The 8,686-nt window shown below is 39.0% G+C and overlaps 1 long non-coding RNA gene across 2 annotated transcripts; it reads right to left on the reverse strand.

Moving 5' to 3' along the window:
• Positions 1–1,243: 1,243 nt before the first annotated feature.
• Positions 1,244–8,445, reverse strand: LOC132665062 (uncharacterized). 2 transcript variants are annotated; one of them, XR_014135895.1, is made up of 3 exons: positions 7,978–8,445; positions 2,204–2,411; positions 1,244–1,973 (listed from the first exon to the last, which is right to left on the reverse strand). It is a non-coding gene; the product is annotated as an uncharacterized LOC132665062 (long non-coding RNA). The 2 variants fall into 2 exon arrangements; XR_014135894.1 differs by having other exon boundaries at positions 1,248–1,973; positions 2,296–2,411.
• Positions 8,446–8,686: the final 241 nt, after the last annotated feature.

Consider the following 8,686-nt stretch of genomic DNA (forward strand, 5'->3'; position numbering starts at 1 on the left):
TCTATGCAAATACAGAACGAACAATCTAGAGAAAGATCTAGAAAGATCTAGAGAAAGATGAAGTCTACGTGTAAGGGAGTTTAAGAAGTTGGAGTCATTGTGGTTTTTTTCTTTAAATGTGAGTTTCTGTAGGGGTGACTGGGTGGCTCAGTCGGTCAAGTATCTGACTCTGGCTCAGGTCGTGATCTCACGGTTCATGGAGTTGAACTCTGTGCTGACAGCTCGGAACCTGGAGCCTGCTTCAGATTCTGTGTCTCCCTCTCTCTCGTTGCTCCTCCTCCGTTCATGCTCTCTCTCTCTCTCTCTCAAAAATAAACATTAAAAAAATTTTTTTTAAATGTGAGTTCCTGTATAGACAGGATTCGTTGATTACTCGTTAGAAGAGATAACAGATGAATACAGATATATCCTCTGCATTGTCTTCTCCCTCCTCCCAGTAGTGATGTTTCTATTATTTTAATTTCCTCGGACTTTTCAATATTTGCGTTCTGCAATCATAACTATCTCAGATGTTTCATAGTACTTTTATATGTAAGTGGACTCCATGCTCCTCACCAGGCTATCTCCACGGCTTTATGGCTTTAGAATAACAGGCCTCTTTATTTCAATTCAACATCCAGTACACAAGATTTCGCCATCAAGTAGGTTTTTTCAAAAGGGCTCCTAGATGCTGTATTTTCTGAGTCCTTTCATGTCTGAAAAGTGAGACCTTGCCTTTATACTTCAATTCCAGCTTGGCTGGGTAGAATCCACTTGGATTATACTCTCTTTTCCTTGTGGACATTTCTCCTTTGTTCTGGCAATGATTGCTGCTGGAAAGACATCTGAAACCTGTCTTATTTTTCTCCTTGTGTGTGAATTTCTTTTTGTCCTGCATGTGAAAAATATATATACTTTTTATATCTAAGTTTAACAGCTTAGCCAGAATGTGTCTGAAGTTTTATTGGTACAGCTTTTTCCTACGAAATGGTATGTATTTTTAATCTTGCAGATTGAGTCTTGATTCCAATACTCACATGAGTTGACTTTTTAAGTACAGATCTCTCATCCATTTGGAATTTATTCTGGAGTATGGTATGAGGGATGGGTCCAATGTTATCTTTTTCCTAACAACTATCCAGGTGTTGTTTGAGACTTTTGAATTCGAAGTATGGAACATTCAGGGGGAAGCCGCCTGCAGGGCCATTGTGGAATCAGGCTGGAGAGGGGTCTGGGACAGAGGTACCCATTTGAGGGTCATAATAATGATGTACAAGTGAGAGGATGAATGGGACTGACAGGTGTCAAAAATCCAGAAGTAGATAAATGAAACCCATCCAATAAATAAACAGTGTTTAGTAAGAGTTTATTGTGCATATTAAGAACAGTTCACCAATGAGAGCTTTTGAATTCAAAGATGATATGGCGCTCAGGGGCCTGACGTACAGGGTGGTTAATGCAGTGAAAGTGGGCAAGCTGTTTTAACATTTCCAGTGACTGGTTATTACCATGAGAGTTCCCAGGTTGCAAGGGATTAGTTAAAAGTAGTTATCTCACATCATTTTTATAAAGAGGACATAAGGGGTTTTTTGTTTGTTTTTTTTGTTTTTGTTTTTGTTTTAATGATTATCTGGCAATTACAAGAAGTGGCCCAAGTTCACTTTCAGTTATTTTGCAGAATCATCGAAATTAAGTTTTGCTTGTGTGGCTTAAAAGGTTTTCTTCCACTCAGGGAATTTTCAAGTCTGCTCCCTATTTTGTATTTAACTTTAACAGTTCCCTCCCTTTGGGTCAGTAGGCTGAGAAGATGATCAACTAAGTACAGCGTTACTCTTGGTTACCCCTTGTTGATGGCAAGTGGAAGAATCTCCTGTTTGCTGTTTCTGCCAGTTGAATCATCAAGCTCAGGGTCACGTAACCACTGTTATCAACAGCCAGCTGGTCATCATGGACACGGGAAGGTCAGATCATTGGGATCCCTCGGTTGTCTAATCCTGATGGAAAGATATAGTCGTCGATGTATGAGTGGCTGCCAGAAGGCATGTAAAACCCTTGAGAGAATACAATGCACTTGAGAGGTTAATACGAAGACTGTAAGGATGGTAATAGACAAGGATTAAAAAATTCCCCAGAGCAGAGATTCCTGGGACCCAAGATTTAACCACTTAAATCAATCAAATGAGTTATAATCACATTCAGGTTTTACCTTTGTAAGTCAATCTACCTTTGTGGGGGATAATGGGCGATGGTGTTTCACTTTTTTTCTGAGCCAGTTACCCAGGCACCCCACGGTGGATGAGCAATCACAGGTGTTACGTGGGACAGATGAACATGAGGGTGTTTTATTTCAGGAGGCATTGTTGCAGGTAAGCTTTCACCTAATTCAGGCCTCTACATGATGGAGCCATCAGGTAATTTAATAAGAGGCATTTCTATGGAAACAGAAGAAAAACAAAGGTTAATAGCAGGAGAAAATTAGAAATGCAGCTTCCGAGTTTGGAGAGCAGCCAGATGAGAAACTTTCTAGATGTGAGTTAGAAGCATAGTTAAATGATAGAATAGGAATGGCAGTTTCAATCTGATGGACTTCCCTGGTTTGCAGTTCAGCTGTCGCTGATGAAGCCATTGGGTGGTCCGGTGAACTCCCTTGAGTGGCCCACACAGCAACAGGCACGAAGGCTGTCCTGATATGATCCGTTGTGGTGGTTTCTCTGGAGTTTACAAGTAGATGACAACGCCTCAAAGACCATGACTAGGACTAGAATCTAATAATGGGTCCACTATCGTTTTCTACTGAAACATAATTTCTTTATAGTCATCCCCTTTTATCAAAGATAATTATAAGGAAACTAATTTGTCTGTCAAATAAGTCAAAGTAAAATTGGCTTGGTCGTTTATATAACTGTAGTAAGAATAGTGATTCTATGCATATTCTCAAATATGACATTCCAGCCAAAGCTTTGGCAATATCCAAGGGGCTTTATTGGTTCCTAAAGTCAAACTTAGTTTTTCAAAACTGTCTCATAATTAGGAATCTCAGATTCCATCTTTAAAAGTCTGGTTAGGCTAAGAAGCCAAACTAAGGACTTGTCCAATTGTGTCCTGTTACAAGAAGACCAGATTCTTTTAAAATATTTTTTTTAACTAATTTTTTTTTTATTTTGAGAGAGAGAGAGAGTTTGGAAGCAGCAGAAAGAGAGGGAGAGAGAGAATCCCAAGCAAGTTCTGCACTGTCAGCATGGAGCCTGATGCAGGGGTCGAACTCACAAACCGTGAGATCAGGACCTGAGCAAAAATTAAGAGTTGGATGCTTAACCGACTGACTTGCCCCTCCCGGATGCCCAAAGAAGATCAGATTCTTATCGAACTTATATAAATACATACATTGTCATGAAGAATAAGAATATTTGAGAATAGTTTCTGAATTCTGGAGGGATCAGGTAGACAGAAAAAGATAAATGTTTCAACTTTAGTTGAAAAAATATATTTTACCCAATTGCTGTATGTTGTAGATAGCGAAACAAAAAGGAGAAAAGAGAGTTCTTTAATTCTGGAAAACAAAATATTAAAGAACCAGCAGGGTTTTAAATTAAGTCATAAAAATTATAATCACTTCTATGAGTTCATTCGTTCCCATATAATGAATTCTTGTTTTGCTTGATTTGGGGTTAGCAGTGAACCAATCAGTTTTCCAGAGTATTTGTCAGGGTCATATACATGAATTTCTTTGAAGATGACACGTTTTCGCCTGTAGTTGATCGTAAATGCTTTCAGAGAAGAATGAAGAGTAATACAATAATTGTCTGTGAATGACAAAAGACTAACAATGGCTGTGGTTAAAGATCTGGTGAGAGTTTACTACAAAAAAAAAAAAATAAATAAATATATATATATATATATATATTTATATATGCAATTGACAAGTAAATTTTATTATTTCTGTGATATTTTAATAGCTGGAATTATGGCCAGTAACATTTTATCAGGACATAAAGATTTTTAGGAATTTCATATAATTTGTGAATTATTTATATTAAAAACATATACCCACATAAATACAATCCAAGGAGGTTAACTTTACTTTTTTAGACGATGTTTGTTCCCCTTGCAATGTAACGTATCAAATAAGCCTAAATAAATTAATATTTCTCCTTTTATAAGGAGAGAGAGCCCATCTTTGAGGTTGTACAGAGACCCTCAAAAAATCCCCAAGTCTGTTCAAAGTCAAACAAGAAGATTTCATTCGGAATTTGATTTTGAAAAGTTCGTCACAAATGTCAAAATATTTGAAACACTTGATCAAATCAGAGCAGAAGTCACTGTGAAACAACACTTAGCTATCCATTCAACCAAACTGACAGTTAAAAGATTTTAAAGGCAAACACAGAAAGTCACATAGTTATAAAAAAAAAGCCTTAGCTCTTTTAATTTTGAAAGACTATTTTTTTTTAAGTAATCAAAGACCTGAAAAAGACAATGTGAAACACAGGGAGTATTTTCATAGGGCTCAGAAACTTTGTTTCCTAGGCAGCATACGTTAAAGGCCAAAACCAAAAAAACAAAACAAAACAAAACAAAACAAAAACCCCAAAAACCCTTTGTAATCTTTTACTAAGAGAAGACTAATAATCTAAGAAATTTTGTGATTTTAACACAGAGAAGATTGAACTCTAGTTTGATATTAGTTTTGTATTAGCACATTATTGAGCTCATTTAAAAAAACCGTTAGAAATAAATTAATTCAATTTTAACCAGCTTTAACCTTACACTATAAAATTTCTTTTCTGAAAATCTTCTGCAACTTCCTATATCCATTTAGCCTTTGTCTTATTCTTTTTCTTTTCTTATTCTGGAACAAGTAGTCATTTTCTTTTAGGATAAAATTACTCTCTACAAAAATATACCCTGTATTCCTTGCATACTGCTCATAGAAAAACACGTCCCCATTCTCTTCCCATGGAAATACAGAGTTGTTTCCCTTCGTTTTGGTAGTTTTGTTTTTGTATATTGATTATAAATTTTAACTATCAGTAACCTCTATTTTCTAGTGAAAACTGGAAAGAAGGCATTTGTTAACTAACAAATAATATCTTGTAGTAGATTAGCAAATTCATAAACACACAATTATAAAAATAAAATTCTTTACAAGCACTTTTTATAGTACAATATTTTAAGGCAGCAAAAGATATATTTATTAATGGATCCAAATATCTTATATCACTGTAAAAAATTAAGAAGCCAAAAGTAAATAAGCTTATGTTTAGCAAGTAATGTCTCAGTATATTATCTTATTTGGAAATGATGTACATAGTCAACGAATATCCATTGTTTAGTTCAACTTAGTATGTACTTCTATCTTATTGGCATCTACTTAAATTACTTGTTTTTAACAATCATGCTTGGATTAGACATTAACAGAAAACTATCATCTTAAATTATAGTTTTTGTTGACAAATTCAGTAACATAGAGATAGCGTGAGTTTATTTGGCTTGTTTGCGTTATACTTAATGTTGGCAATTCTGAAGACATGTCTGCTTTTATTAAATCAACAAATTGAAACTAGCTTCTGTTTATCAAAGATTATCCCAGATTCCATGAATCTAAAAAACAATTGGGTTAGTTTCTGTATTTCTGGGTGTTTTAGGAATACTTAATTCACAAAAGCACTTTTTTTCTTTAAATCAGTTAAACACAGCTTGTTTAAAGAAGTATCACATGCACATAATATATCTACATAGATACACACAAACATATCAAAGACACAGATACCTTATAGCTTTTTTTTTTAATTACTTATAGCTTTCACTTAAAAATTTTAGCCATGTCTCAGCTACAGAAATGCAAACCTCACAAGAATAATTGATCCAAATTGCACTTCTGGCAAATGGACTCAGGTTACCTGTTCAGATAGCTGAAGTTTTTTTTTTTTTTTTTTTTTTTTTTTTACTAAAGATTTCTTTATTTGTGCACTGTAAGGATTATTTTAAATAAGCTATTTTTGGGGGCGCCTGAGTGGCTCAGTCGGTTAAGCGTCCGACTTCGGCTCAGGTCACTATCTCGCGGTATGCGAGTTCGAGCCCCGCGTCAGGCTCTGTGCTGACTGCTCAGAGCCTGGAGCCTGTTTCAGATTCTGTGTCTCCCTCTCTCCCTGCCCCTCCCCTGTTCATGCTCTGTCTCTGTCTCAAAAATAAATAAATGTTAAAAAAAAAATAAGCTATTTTTTAAAGGATTCTTTTGTTTATTTATTTTTAAAATGCTTATTTTGAGACAGAGAGGGAGAGAGAAAAAACGTGTGTGCACATGCACCAGAGAGGGGCAGAGGGAGGGAGAGAGGAAGAATCCCAAGCAGTGTCAGCACAGGGCCCAATGCGGGTCTCGATCTCACAAACCAAGAGATCATGACCTGAGCCAAAATCAAGAGTCAGATGCTTAACCAAGTGGGGCACCCAGGTGCCCCTAAAGGATTCTTTTAAAGAAGCATACCTAGTAAAGAATTAATTCCATTGTCTTTTGGGAGGTTTGGGATTCTCTCTTTTCAAGGATGTCCCTTAAGATGTGAACTATCTTGGGGCACCTGGGTGGCTCAGTCAGTTGAGTGTCCAGTTTTGGCTCAGGTCATGACCTCCCAGTGCGTGACGTCAAGCCCCACATTGGGCTCACTACTGTCAGCGCAGAGCCCGCTTCAGATCCTGTCTCCGTCTCTCTGCCCCTCCCCCAATTGTGCTCTCTGAAAAATAAAGAACACATTAAAAAAAAAAAAAGTTTTCCAAAAAGCCACAAGAACCTGGTCCATGGAAGGTATACACATAGGAAGCAGGAATTTTAAGGGAGATGGAGAAAGAATTTTAGACCAGATGGAGCCCATCTTCGGCTGTTATGCCCTAAGAGGTTTTAACTATAAGGGGCCTTGTTTTTTATCAGCTGTTCCCAAACACAGGAATCATGTGTTTTTCCCCCTTTCAAACAGAATAGGGTGATTTACCAGAAGCTTCAGTCAACATAATGCAGGTATGAGAGAAGCAGTGGGGTAAGGTGCCCCAGGGTGCTGTCTCTGGAGACAGACTGCCTGGATTCAAATCTTTCCTCTGCCATTTCCTTGGCTCAGTTTAACCACTCTGAGCCTTAGATTCATTATCTCTAAAAGGGGGTAATAATCGAATCTACTTCATGAGACATATGAATTAAAAGAGAGAACACAGCACGGTGCTGGCATTTAGAGTTGATAATGCTGCTGTTACTATCATTATTCTCATGGAGCTGAGCCTCTTCCCTTGACTGCAGCTTGAAAATCCTCAGGAAAGAACTCTGAATGCCCGACTGGAGTCACATGTTCACCCCTGTGGTCAAAGGGACAGGGAACCATGATGGGCGGCCCCCACTGGAACCACAGGGGTGGATGAGCGTGCGGTGAGGCAACTGCCTCTAGAAGGAAGGGTAATGCGAACTAACAGGAGTTGTCCACCCAGAGAATGAAGTGAGCCCAGGAGAGAGGAAGGAACTCTTCTTCTGGAGTGTCCGCTGTTGGTTCCTCTCATTTTGACGGCTACATACATTCCTTGTACTTTCCGCCCAACCCAGTGAATTTGATAGGAGTTTTTCCTAAAGGCAGGGATCTGCTGTCTGCAGAACATACTGCGGGTTCTGTCTGATGACTAGGTGCCACGAGGAGGAGAGGCAAGGCCCAAGGGTGGCCAGTTGTGTGGTGGTTGGGCGGAGAGCAGAGCCAACGCCATAAGACAGGTTGGGCTCAGCCGCGTGGCCACTCGCTTCTTGGGCAGTTTCTCCAAGCACTGACTCCTGGTGCCACTTTGCTTCCCAGCACCCACAGAAAAGACATATATTAGCAGCTAAAAGTCCACAGTCCTCTCCAAGAGGTCAGTTGTGCAGGGTGTGACCTTGACCCTGTCTTAAGTGAAAGTGACACATGGAGAGGCCAGTTTCATGCTGTTCTTATTCTAACGATTATTATATACCCCCTCCTCTGGGATGACGCCCACCTCAAGAGATCCCTCTGGCACATGACAGAGTTACTTTTCCTTGTCCCCAGTCCTGGTTCAGCTCTGTGTCATTTGTACCTCTGCAGACATTCATACTTACATGATCCACCTTTGGACAAAGGTCAGGTAACCATAGTAACAGCAACACTACTCTCTATGATCACCGTATGCCAGGCACCGTGATGTAGAAAGCAGGCATTGGTGAGAGCCTTGCCAAGTCTGAGCCTCATTTTTCTTACTTTTCTGGAAGCTCTGAAACCCAAAGAGGAGAGATCACCTGTTTAATATCATACGGAAAGCCAGGAGCTGAAGAGTGGCTTGTAGAAGTCGCTCACAGTGTGGGAGGAGAGATAGGTCCATGACCAATTACAACTATGAGAAATGCTGCTGTGGGCTGGGGCTGGGGGAATTGGAGGCAACCTGTGGCTGAAGGGAAGACGAAGGCATTAATTTTGTCCCAGGGAAAGACCTGCAGGGATGAAGGGATGGGCTGGGAAGAGTAGTCATACTGGAGAGGGCCTTCAAGTCTGAGTAGGATTTTGCCACATGCTATAGGCTGAACTGTAAACTCATATGTTGAAACCTAACCCCCAGTACCTCTGAATGGGACTGTATTTGGAGATAAGATCTTTAAAGAGATAATGGAGTTAAAATGAGGTCATCAGGGTAAGCCCTAACCTCACATACCTGATGTCCTAATAAGGTGAAG

This window comes from Panthera onca, chromosome D3, assembly GCF_046562875.1.
Source record: "Panthera onca isolate mPanOnc1 chromosome D3, mPanOnc1 haplotype 2, whole genome shotgun sequence".
Lineage (NCBI taxonomy): Eukaryota > Metazoa > Chordata > Mammalia > Carnivora > Felidae > Panthera > Panthera onca.